Genomic DNA, 9829 nt, shown 5'->3' on the forward strand with positions numbered 1-9829 from the left:
GGGGGGGGGGGGACACCGCAGGCACATGCATCTGAGTCCCCACGGGGCGGACTGGCTGCTGGAGCTGCCACCCTAACCGGCCTGCCTTGGGTCAGGGCGCGTGTGCAGCTGGACCTGAGATCCCCAGTCCCAGGAGCAAAGGCACCAATGCCAGCCGCTGCAGAAGGAAGTGCAGACCACAGACCGTGGTGATCCGCCGGTGGCCCCTGTGCTCCCGGGACCCTGTGCTGAGACCTCAAGTTGGCCCCAGAGGCAGGGTGGCCTCGCCTGTCCCCAGTGGGTACAGCTTTCAGGCTGTCAGCTGAGGGGACAGCAGGGGCAGCTTGGAACCGTGGCCAGGTGGGCTGCCCTGGAGCAGGGACCCATGCGCCCAGCTGCCTTGGGCTGGCCCAGGAGACAGGGAGATGGCAGGAGCCGGCTGAGTCCCCGGCTGCATGTGGGGGGTGGGGGGTGGTTTTGCCCTGCCTTAACCACAGTGGGGCGCCGGACCCACCCTCTGTGTCCTGGGTCCCAGTAGGTTGCCGTGTGGAGTGGAAGGTCACGTGGATCTCTTTGAGATCATGTGCCAGGTGGTTAGATAGCATTGCTCTCATTTAGGGACATTGGGAAGCAAATCGTCCCGGTGGGCTGGATAATGAATGACTTCATTTTACTGACAAGGAAAGAGAAACAGGCCAGCAAATCAGCCACCAGCCACCCCCTGGTCTGGGGGCCTCTCTTAGACCGAAGTAGGTGACCGGTGGGCTGGATTCCCCTGAGCTGCAAGCCAGCAATAATTAATCCTCAGGATCTGAAGAGAGCAGCAGTGCCCCCATTCTGCGCCACCTGCACCTGCCACCTCCCACTGTGTCTGGTCAGGCCCCCAGGTGTCCTCCACTGGGTTCTCCCCAGGGGCTGCATGTGGGTTGGCACAGTGCGATCCCCCCTTTCTGACCTCTTAATCCTGTGTTTTACGTGTGACATTCTTCCGGGGACAGCCACAGCTGGGATGAGCTTTGTCAGGAACGTGTTTTTCTATTCCCCTGAAAAAGGATTGGCAGGATAAGCGTTTCTCCTCTTTCCTCCCCGGTGTCTATCTGTGTCTCCAAATTCTGGCCGAAGCCCACAATCCAAGGCCTTGCGTTATTTTAAATTCAGTCGGATTTCCCCCAGAAATCGAATGTGAAGGTTGTGAAGTGGGAGCCATTCTTCAGCATGTCTGCTGGGCTCCTCAGGGAGGCCAGGCGTGGGCAGAATCGGGGGACACCAACGTGGGTTCACTGCACGCTGCCAGCCACGTGGCCAGCTGGCTATGTGACTTCAGGTGACAATAGTCACCTCAGTTCTATCACTGTGAACACAGGGGGCTGGACATACTGATCTCTGACCTCCCCCCGGCTTAGAAGATGGGGAAGCGTATGGAGAGTAGAGTTCACATTTCATACAGTGTGTACGTGTGTGGAGGGGATTTAAAGTCAGCTGAGCTTTACAACACTGGAGTGGGGGACTGAACCCAAAAACATGAAAAAAATTCATGAATTCAATGACACAAATATCTCCTCTATGGAAAAAGAACAAAACACAGTAAAAAATACACAACTCTATAAGATAGTAAAAAAAAAAAAAAAAAAAAAAAAAAGACAAATTGGGGCACCTGGGTGGTTCAGTCGTTAAGCGTCTGCCTTCAGCTCAGGTCATGATCCCAGGGTTCTGGGATCGAGCCCTGCATCAGGCTCCCTGCTCAGCGGGAAGACTGCTTCTCCCTCTCCCACTCCCCCTGCTTGTGTTCCCTCTCTCGCTGTGTCTCTCTGTGTCAAATATATAAATAAAATCTTTGAAAAAAAAGAAAGAAAAGAAAAAAGACCAATTGAAAGGCATTCCAAATCAGAGGACTAATTTCTTTAATAAACAGAGTGCCTCAAGTCAAAAAGAAAAAGACAGAAATAGGCAAAACATATAAATACTAATGGTCAATAAGCATACGGAATACGCTTAGTCTCATGGGCGAATACACATTTAGGCAATGAGATACCTTTCGCCTTTTTCTCTGCAACACTGTATTGGCAAGACGCCCTCACACATCGCTCACATGCTGATTAAAGCTCTGGATGGCAGTTTGACGACCACCGTCAGATTAAAAACGCCCGTACCCTTTGACGTGGGAATTACACTTCCGGGAACCTACCCAACAACCACGTTGGTTCAGTGTACGGGTGTTTATGCAGGGTTAACCCCCGTGGGCTAGTAAGAGCCAAGGATCGCAAACCAACAGCCAGTAGGGAATTCAGTAGATGCCCATGTGTCCAGCAGAGAGTAATACGCCACAGTTGCTGAAAGAATAGGGTGGCTCTCTGTTACCAATATAGATTGTGTTTTTTATTTTGGATTGTTTTTCTCACACAGGGGTGTAGGAGGGATTTGGGGTGGGGGAAGTGGGGAGCTACATGGGTAACCCTGTCTCTTCCACATCAACCAGAATCAAGGGGAACTGACAGCGTGTTGCACGTGAGCCCTGCACCCATTACTCACTCTGTAGGCTGATGTCCAGTCCTGGATCCGCACTCCTGGGGCAGTCATACTGCTCGGGCAGTCTGCTTCCTGGCCTCAGTTTCTCCTCTATAACAGCAGGACTAGCAAGGGGCTAGGGACTGAGACCTGAGAGCTTCTCATGAATTCTTACCCAGTGCTCTCTCACTTTGGGTGGGAGGCTGGAGGACAGGGCTCTTGTCCCCACACAGTCAGAGGGTGGCTGAGGACCCGTGGTGTGTGGCTTGCCGTCTGGGGGCAGCTCGCACACCAGCACTCCTGATGTCAGGCCGCTCACGAAGGCCTACTCTGATGGGAAGGTTAATTCTACTGTGTTTGCAATGATCCATTTCATGTGATGCCCTGGCTAAGCTATCACCCCCAAATCTAGGTACTGCTGTGGAGCTGTTGTGTAGTCAAGCAGATAACCCTTCCTGGTGTGGGTGGGTCTCGTCTAATCAGTCGAAGGCCTTAAGTGTGAAACTGAAGACTCCCTGATAAGGGATTCTACCTCAAGACTGCAGCACCAGCCCCTGTCCAAGAGTCTCTAGCTGGCCCTTCCTGCTGGCCTGCCCTATGGGTTTCAACGTGTCAGCCTCATGACTGCAGAAGCCGTTCCTTTACCTTTCTCTCCTGCTCCCCCCATGTATTCTTCTTCTGTTTCTCTGCTGGAACCCCAGGTGACAGAATCCTCCCAAACCGTGAGCTTTCAAACTTCATTTGTAACTCAAGGTTTGGCGTGTTTATTTCGGGTATGTATTTCCCCCTCTAGACTGCTTTTGGACTCACTTAGGAGGTGAGAATAAGGCGAGGGGAATGTTTCTCCTTCTCATGGTTCTGTGAATCAAAAGCACATGGGGGACGGAGTGACTGGAGAGAAAGAAATGGTACAAGAATCTTGAAGAAGGCCAATGGGGCCAAAGAGATGAGTTCGAGAAGACACGTTCTTTTCTAATGTCTGATGGCTGAGATCTATGAAAAACCAGTGCTTTCGGGGAATACTGTTGGGCTCTTCATTTTGACCAATGCTTTTGAGGAACAGCACAACTTTGCTTTCAGGAGCTTTGAAATAGCCTCTCCTCACAGCCGGGGCTTAGGGACCCTGCCCACCTGCTTCGTTGTTCAGGGAGGGAGCGACTGCAGGGGGTCCAGGGGGGTCTGAGCCCTAAAGCCCCGGGGTGACACTCGAGGTGGTGGACAAGCTTGGTGCCAGCTCCCAGGCTCTGTCTGCTGCCACTCGCCCCACACCCCAGCACCGCCTTTTCTGTTTTTAAAAAATAATGCTGGTACTTGAGGACAAGACAAGTATCAGCCTGTAGACTAATCGTAATGTCGGTGATTTACTGAATGTGGGATCTCGATTTGCAGCCTATATAATACCTGGTAAACACGAGTGTGTCATCTTGAGGTTCAAGTATAATTTCAACAATTGCAAGAACATGATTCAGAGACGAGTGTACGGTGAGCACGGATCAACGACTCATGGGCGACTGTCTCCACTCAGGAGTGCGGGGAGCAGTAAGGCGGCCAAGCGGTTTCGTGAGCATTTGAGGAGCAGAGACTGATACAGTCAATTGGACGAGAGATGCCTGAAAAAGCTGGATCCCAGCATTCCGAACTGGGTAGCAGGCCACAGGGCAGTAGCTGTAGGGCTTCTGATGTCATCTTTTCTACTAGACAAATGTCATTTGCAGTTCACTAAGCTAGTAGCCAGCGTCTGGGAGCGTGGCTCGACTCCAGGCACCAGCAGATGCGTCCCGAGCGCAGGAGGTAACCATTGGCAGGGAGTTAAGCACTCCTGAACTCCGCGGGGTCTTCCTGCCTCTGTCGTCTCAGCTCACAGCCTGGATGCATCAGGAGGCAGAAGGGAAGCTGTGTTCACTGTTACCGCTTGGTCTGTTGGGCAAGAGGGGCCGCCAGTCCAATGATGTGGTCAGAGAGTGGGTTGAGCCCTGCCGTGAGCTCAGTTTCCTCATCTGAACCGTGGGGAAACATGACCACATACTATTGTTTTGAGGATCAGATTCATGACACATGTAACCGTGTGGCTCGTGGGCAGTAGGCAGGGCCCCCTGCCCAGCTTTGGGGGAGCGCAGACAGGGCGGGGATCACCTCCAGCAGCTCTGAGTGTACGTGCTCCGTGGGGTGTTTCGGCATCCTGCCTCTCCTTCCTCCTTCGAAGTCTTGGGGGTAGTGTCTCTGATGCCAGAGGCTATCTTTTCTTGCGCCAAGTCCTCACAGGACTGGGGGGTACATATTTCTTCTTGGCATGCTGGAGAAGAAACTGGAGAAGTGCAGGAGCGGGGCTGAGAGGAAGAGGCAGCAGAGAGGCCGGGGCTGTCTGGACCTCCGAGGTGTCCAGATATGGAACCAGCAAACAGGCCAGCTGGGAAAGCCTTGGGCAAGGTCACCGGATTGAGCAAATAAAACTACAGGTCACCCAGATACATTTGACTGCCAGATAAACAATGTCTATCTATTTTTTAAGTATGTGTATGTCCCATGCAATATTTGGGATATACTTACACCAATAAACTATTTGTTGTTTCTCTGCCATTCAGATTTAATCCCCATCCTGTATTTTATCTGGTAACTTTAGTCCTGAGACCAGCAAGGGCAGAAAGAGTAACAGGACCATGGCGGGAGGGGGCAGGTGCTTTGAGGGGATGTCCCGGGGATAGTGGGAGCGTGGGGGAAACTGCCCAAGGACAGGTGACCTGTGCAGCTGCAACGAAGGAGGAGCAGAAGGGCGCCGTGCCAGCCAGGGGCAGCCACACACTGTGTGCAGAGGTGCGGGAAAACGGTCTGGGCGAGGGCTGTAGAAATAAATGGATGTCACCAAGAGAGAACAGCACGGGCTATTGACTCGGAGCGTGCTGTGGCCCGGAGTCGGCCACTGTCACTTGTGTTTGGCAGAGACTCACAGGCAGGCCGAGGAGGGGGGAACCTCACAGTGGGAAGAGGAGTGGCTCGGGGAGGGGGTGCGTATGAAAGCTGTCGGTGTGGGGGGGTGGGGGCAGGTAACTAGAAGTGGGGTGCCCTAGGTGGTGAGTGAGGGGAGTCTATTTGGCTTTCTCTGGCTAGTCCTAAGCAGGAAACGGCACAAAACAATAAAAACACAAACTTATGAAAGCTGTCCGTTACTCAACAGGTGCGTGCACGAGCCTGCTGGGCCGTCACTGGCACCCGCAGGCTGACTTCCCGCGGGTGTGACCTGGAGAGCCGCGCGGGGGCGGGGATTTCACGTTCGTCACAGGTGATGATGTTCATGGTTGAAAAGGTCCATGTCTCGGAGGGTCTGGTCATCAGCAGTGGTCCTCGGCCCCCCTCTGAACTCTGCTTTTGCTTTTTCATTTGCCTTTAAAGTTTTAATTGTAATGTTCTTCTTTTGTCTCTTGATTCAGCAATTGAATTGTGTTAACTTTTTTCTTATGGGAAATTTCAAAGGCACGTGTGTGGGGAGGAGGCTGCAGTGACCCTTCCTCGTGCAAGCATCATCCAGGGCCAACAAGTGGCGTTTGGGCTCGTCTTGTTGTCTGTGCACAGACGGGGCTTCCTGATGCAGACAGACACACGTACACACACACCTGCCTCAGATGATTTTAAAGCAAACCCAGCACAGTCTATCCTTTCCTTCATAAATATCCCGGAGACACAGAGGCAGTTGTTCTTACCACACCGTGACACGGTTTTCTCGCCTAGAAAGTGCAGGGTGGTAGAGTTGAACCCTGCTGTGCTGTGGTTACGGAAAGCCGGCCAGGATCGTAGCAGGCTTCGGGACACGTGTGGCTCCTGCACATACCCGGGAGACCGCCAGCACGTCGATCTCGTGCACAACTGGCTGTGTCTCGAGCACCTGCACTGGGGAGTGCTCCATAAATCCTCCTCGAATGACTGCGCCTGTCCCGAAATAAGCCGTTTCCTCCCTGATGTGCCCTGAACCAATTTCTTCCCAGACTGCGTTAGCGCTCCCTGCAGGAATTCGCTTCTTGCTCTAATAAGCTGAATACCCTTCAATGAAATCAGCTTGAATTCTAATTTTTATCTTATTAGGACGTGTTCCCCAAATGATTATCCAACCTACTGGTTCTGCACCTGGGCCGCCCATTAGAACCACCTGAGCAGTGCTGAGAACACTCTGGAGAACCTGGTATCACCGGTCTGGGGGCCGTGGGGCCCAGGCACGGGCTGTCTTAGTGTCTTCAGTGGTTCTGCCAGGCAGCCTGGGTGGAGACTGCTGTCCCTGCATCCTCCGAGCACTGACAGTGTCCGGACCACAGACCTGATGATCAACACAAATATTGCTCAGGATAACTCAAGTCATTTATTTGGCCCAGTTTTTTTTTTTTTTCCTTTCGAGCCCAGGCAACAGCTGGAGCCAGACCATTAAACCAGCCAGCAAAACTAATTGAAAACCTCAAGGGGCTCCCTTTCCCAGAGAGATGGAGCAGCTCTCACGGGCCCTCCCAACTGTCTGGGTCTTGCATTTGATGCTTCCGAGGTCTCCAAAGCAGGCTGAGCCCTTCAGAAGGGTAAAGACTCATTTTTATTCCTTCTGCATCCCTCAGTGAAGGCGCTACAAACCAAGCAGAGAACCTCAGTGGGCACCCATCGTCGCCTGGTTATCATAGGTTAAATCAGATTTAATGGGACGGCCAATACACATGGGAAGGTGTGGTATGCACAATTCTAGGACGACCCCATATGTTCTGTCCCCTGATGGCTATGCCCTGTACCATCCTTTCCCTGGATTGCAGGCAACCAGTGACTGTGATGAGATATGCCTGTGAGTAGGTTACTAATCAGTTGACTTTGCATTAATAAAAAAGGAGTGTATCCTGGATGGGCCTGGCCTAATCAGGTGAGCCTTCACAAGGGACTGGACCCTTCCTGGAGTGAGGGGCTTATGGAGGGGTCCACATGACAAGGACCTGAGGGTGACTTCGAGAAGCTGAGAATGGTCTCTGGCTGCCAGCTTGCAAGACAACAGGGACCTCATTACTGTGACCACAAGGAAATATATTCTGTCAACAACCTGAGCAACACCAGATGTGGCTCTTTCCCCAGCCAAGCTTCCAGACAGGGACACTGTTGGCTGTGACCCTGAGCAGAGGATCAAGCTAATGAATGCTCGGGCTCCATGGAAACCGTGAGATAATAAATTTGTGGGGTTTTGTCTGTTTGTTTAGGTTTATTTATTGTAAAATATATATAAAATTTATCATTTAAATCATCTGTAGGCATAGAATTCAGTGGCATTAGATGCACAGTACTGTGCAACTATCAGCACTATTTCCGGAAATTTTTCGTCTTTCCAAACTAAAACCCTGTTCCCATTAAATAGTAACTCCCTGTTCTCATCCCCCAGCCCTGGCAACCTCCGTTCTACCTTCTGTCTCTACGAACTTGACTATTGTAGGCATCTCCTACAGCTGGAATCATGCAGTATTTGCCTTTTCTGTGACTGGCTTCTCTCACTCAGTTCAATATCGTCAAGTTTCATCCATGTTGTAGCAGGTGTCAGAATCGTCTTCCTTTTATGGTTGAATGATGTTCCCTTCTATGGATGGACCACACCACGTCTATGCACCCATCTACAGATTGTTTCCACCTTCCAGCCATTGTGAATACGCTGCTGTGAACATGGGTGATGGGAATCTGCTCGAGTCCCCAGGTTGCTCAATGTTTTGTAGGTTGGTACGCAGCCCTAGAAAACTAATCCAGAAGGGAAACTCGATTCTAAAGGGAAGTCTTCCTGTGGCGCGTTGTGTTTGAAGAACATACACATTGTAAACGTTTCAAACCTTGTATGTATTTGTCCTGCTTTACTTGGTCAATAGCCAAGGGTGAGGAACGTGAGCAGAAGTGGCCCGTGGCCAGCTCTGGTGCGCGGCATTGCAAAATGTTAGTCTCCCGCACATAGTCCCTCTGCTCCCAGCTCCTCTTCCTCCAGCCTCCCCCAGCCTCTCCTGGATGGGTATTTCCCTGCGACTCTGTGCCTGGCGCTGGGTCAGTATGAGACGGCCTCTTGCTTCCCTCCATCCCTGGCCTGTCAGGGCTCACAGCCGAGGCGGCTCCCGCTTGCGCCATGGCCCGCAGGAGAAGAAAGGGCAGCAGGTGTGTGCCCCCAGGCTGGAGCGCAGGAAGGCTGCGAGGGCACGGGCTGGCAGCTCCATCTCTTGGGTGGGCAGAAAATCCCGCACTTCATTTCCCAGTGAGATTATGATGACACGTTTTTGAAAACAGTTCTTTCAAGCCCTCGGAAACAGCCAAGAGATAAACAGCATGTATTTTTAAATCAAACGGAAAGCCTGTGCCTAGAAAATATTTCTACAGGGCATGCCTTGCTTGCAGGACGATAGCCATGACAGCTGGTGATGTTTCAAGAATGAATTTTGAGGGTGTCCGTGCATTTTAACTTAGACTAAAAGTCAGTCTATGGAGTTCTTACCCATGAGAACAGAGATTTTTAGCATGACAGTTTTATGTACGGAACTGCTGCCCAGCTCAGAGGGAGAAGGAGGGGCAGCAGGGTTGGCTTTGCCCCAGGCAGTCAGTCTCTCTCCAGTTCCTTTGAACGGGGGATGGGATAAGCTTTGGGTGTCCAGCCCGGCCAAGTGCTGAGGTTGATTGGCAGGGCTGGAGAAAGCCTCATGACTTGAGGGGGCTGTCGGGGGCTGCTGGGAGGGGTTGTGTGGATGTGGGAGCGGATGCAGGTGTGGGGGAGAGAGAGGCGCAGAGCCTGGAATGTGCTCACGGGCTCCCTGGTCCCAGGAAGTGCAGACAGGGTGCTGCCGCCTTCGCCAGACGTATCTGACCCACAGTGCTTGTGCTCTGCAGGACGTTTGCAGAGAGCATCTCCCGGGAATAACGTTCTGAGGTCTGGCCTTAGGAAACGTGGCTGCAGATAAGGGGAACAGGGAGGTGCTTTGCGGGGCTTCGAACAGGGAGCCTGCATGCTCAAGTGGGGTGTTTATATGGTCAGCATGGCTGTTTGCTGACCTGGGCCCAAGTGCAGCAGACGCCTGAGCGGGCCTGGCATCTTAGGGGTCAGTGTGGTCACGCAGGAGACACTTGCTAGGTCCTGCCCCCGGAGGTGGCTGTGGGAGCAGAGAGACATTGACTCCCAGTGCATTGGAAGTGGAAAGCAGGAGGGAGCTCAGCTTGGGGATGCCGATGCCCCGAGGTCCCGTGTGCAATCCCAGAGGAGCACGGGCTTGTGGGGAGAGGTACAGGAGTGCAGTTGGGGTACCCTGAATTTGAACATGGAGGTTGATATGTGCCCCCGATCTCTGTGCCTCATGTCCCTCATCTGTAAATGGGG

The sequence above is a fragment of the Ursus maritimus genome, unplaced genomic scaffold (genome assembly GCF_017311325.1).
Source record: "Ursus maritimus isolate PB19 unplaced genomic scaffold, ASM1731132v1 scaffold_15, whole genome shotgun sequence".
Lineage (NCBI taxonomy): Eukaryota > Metazoa > Chordata > Mammalia > Carnivora > Ursidae > Ursus > Ursus maritimus.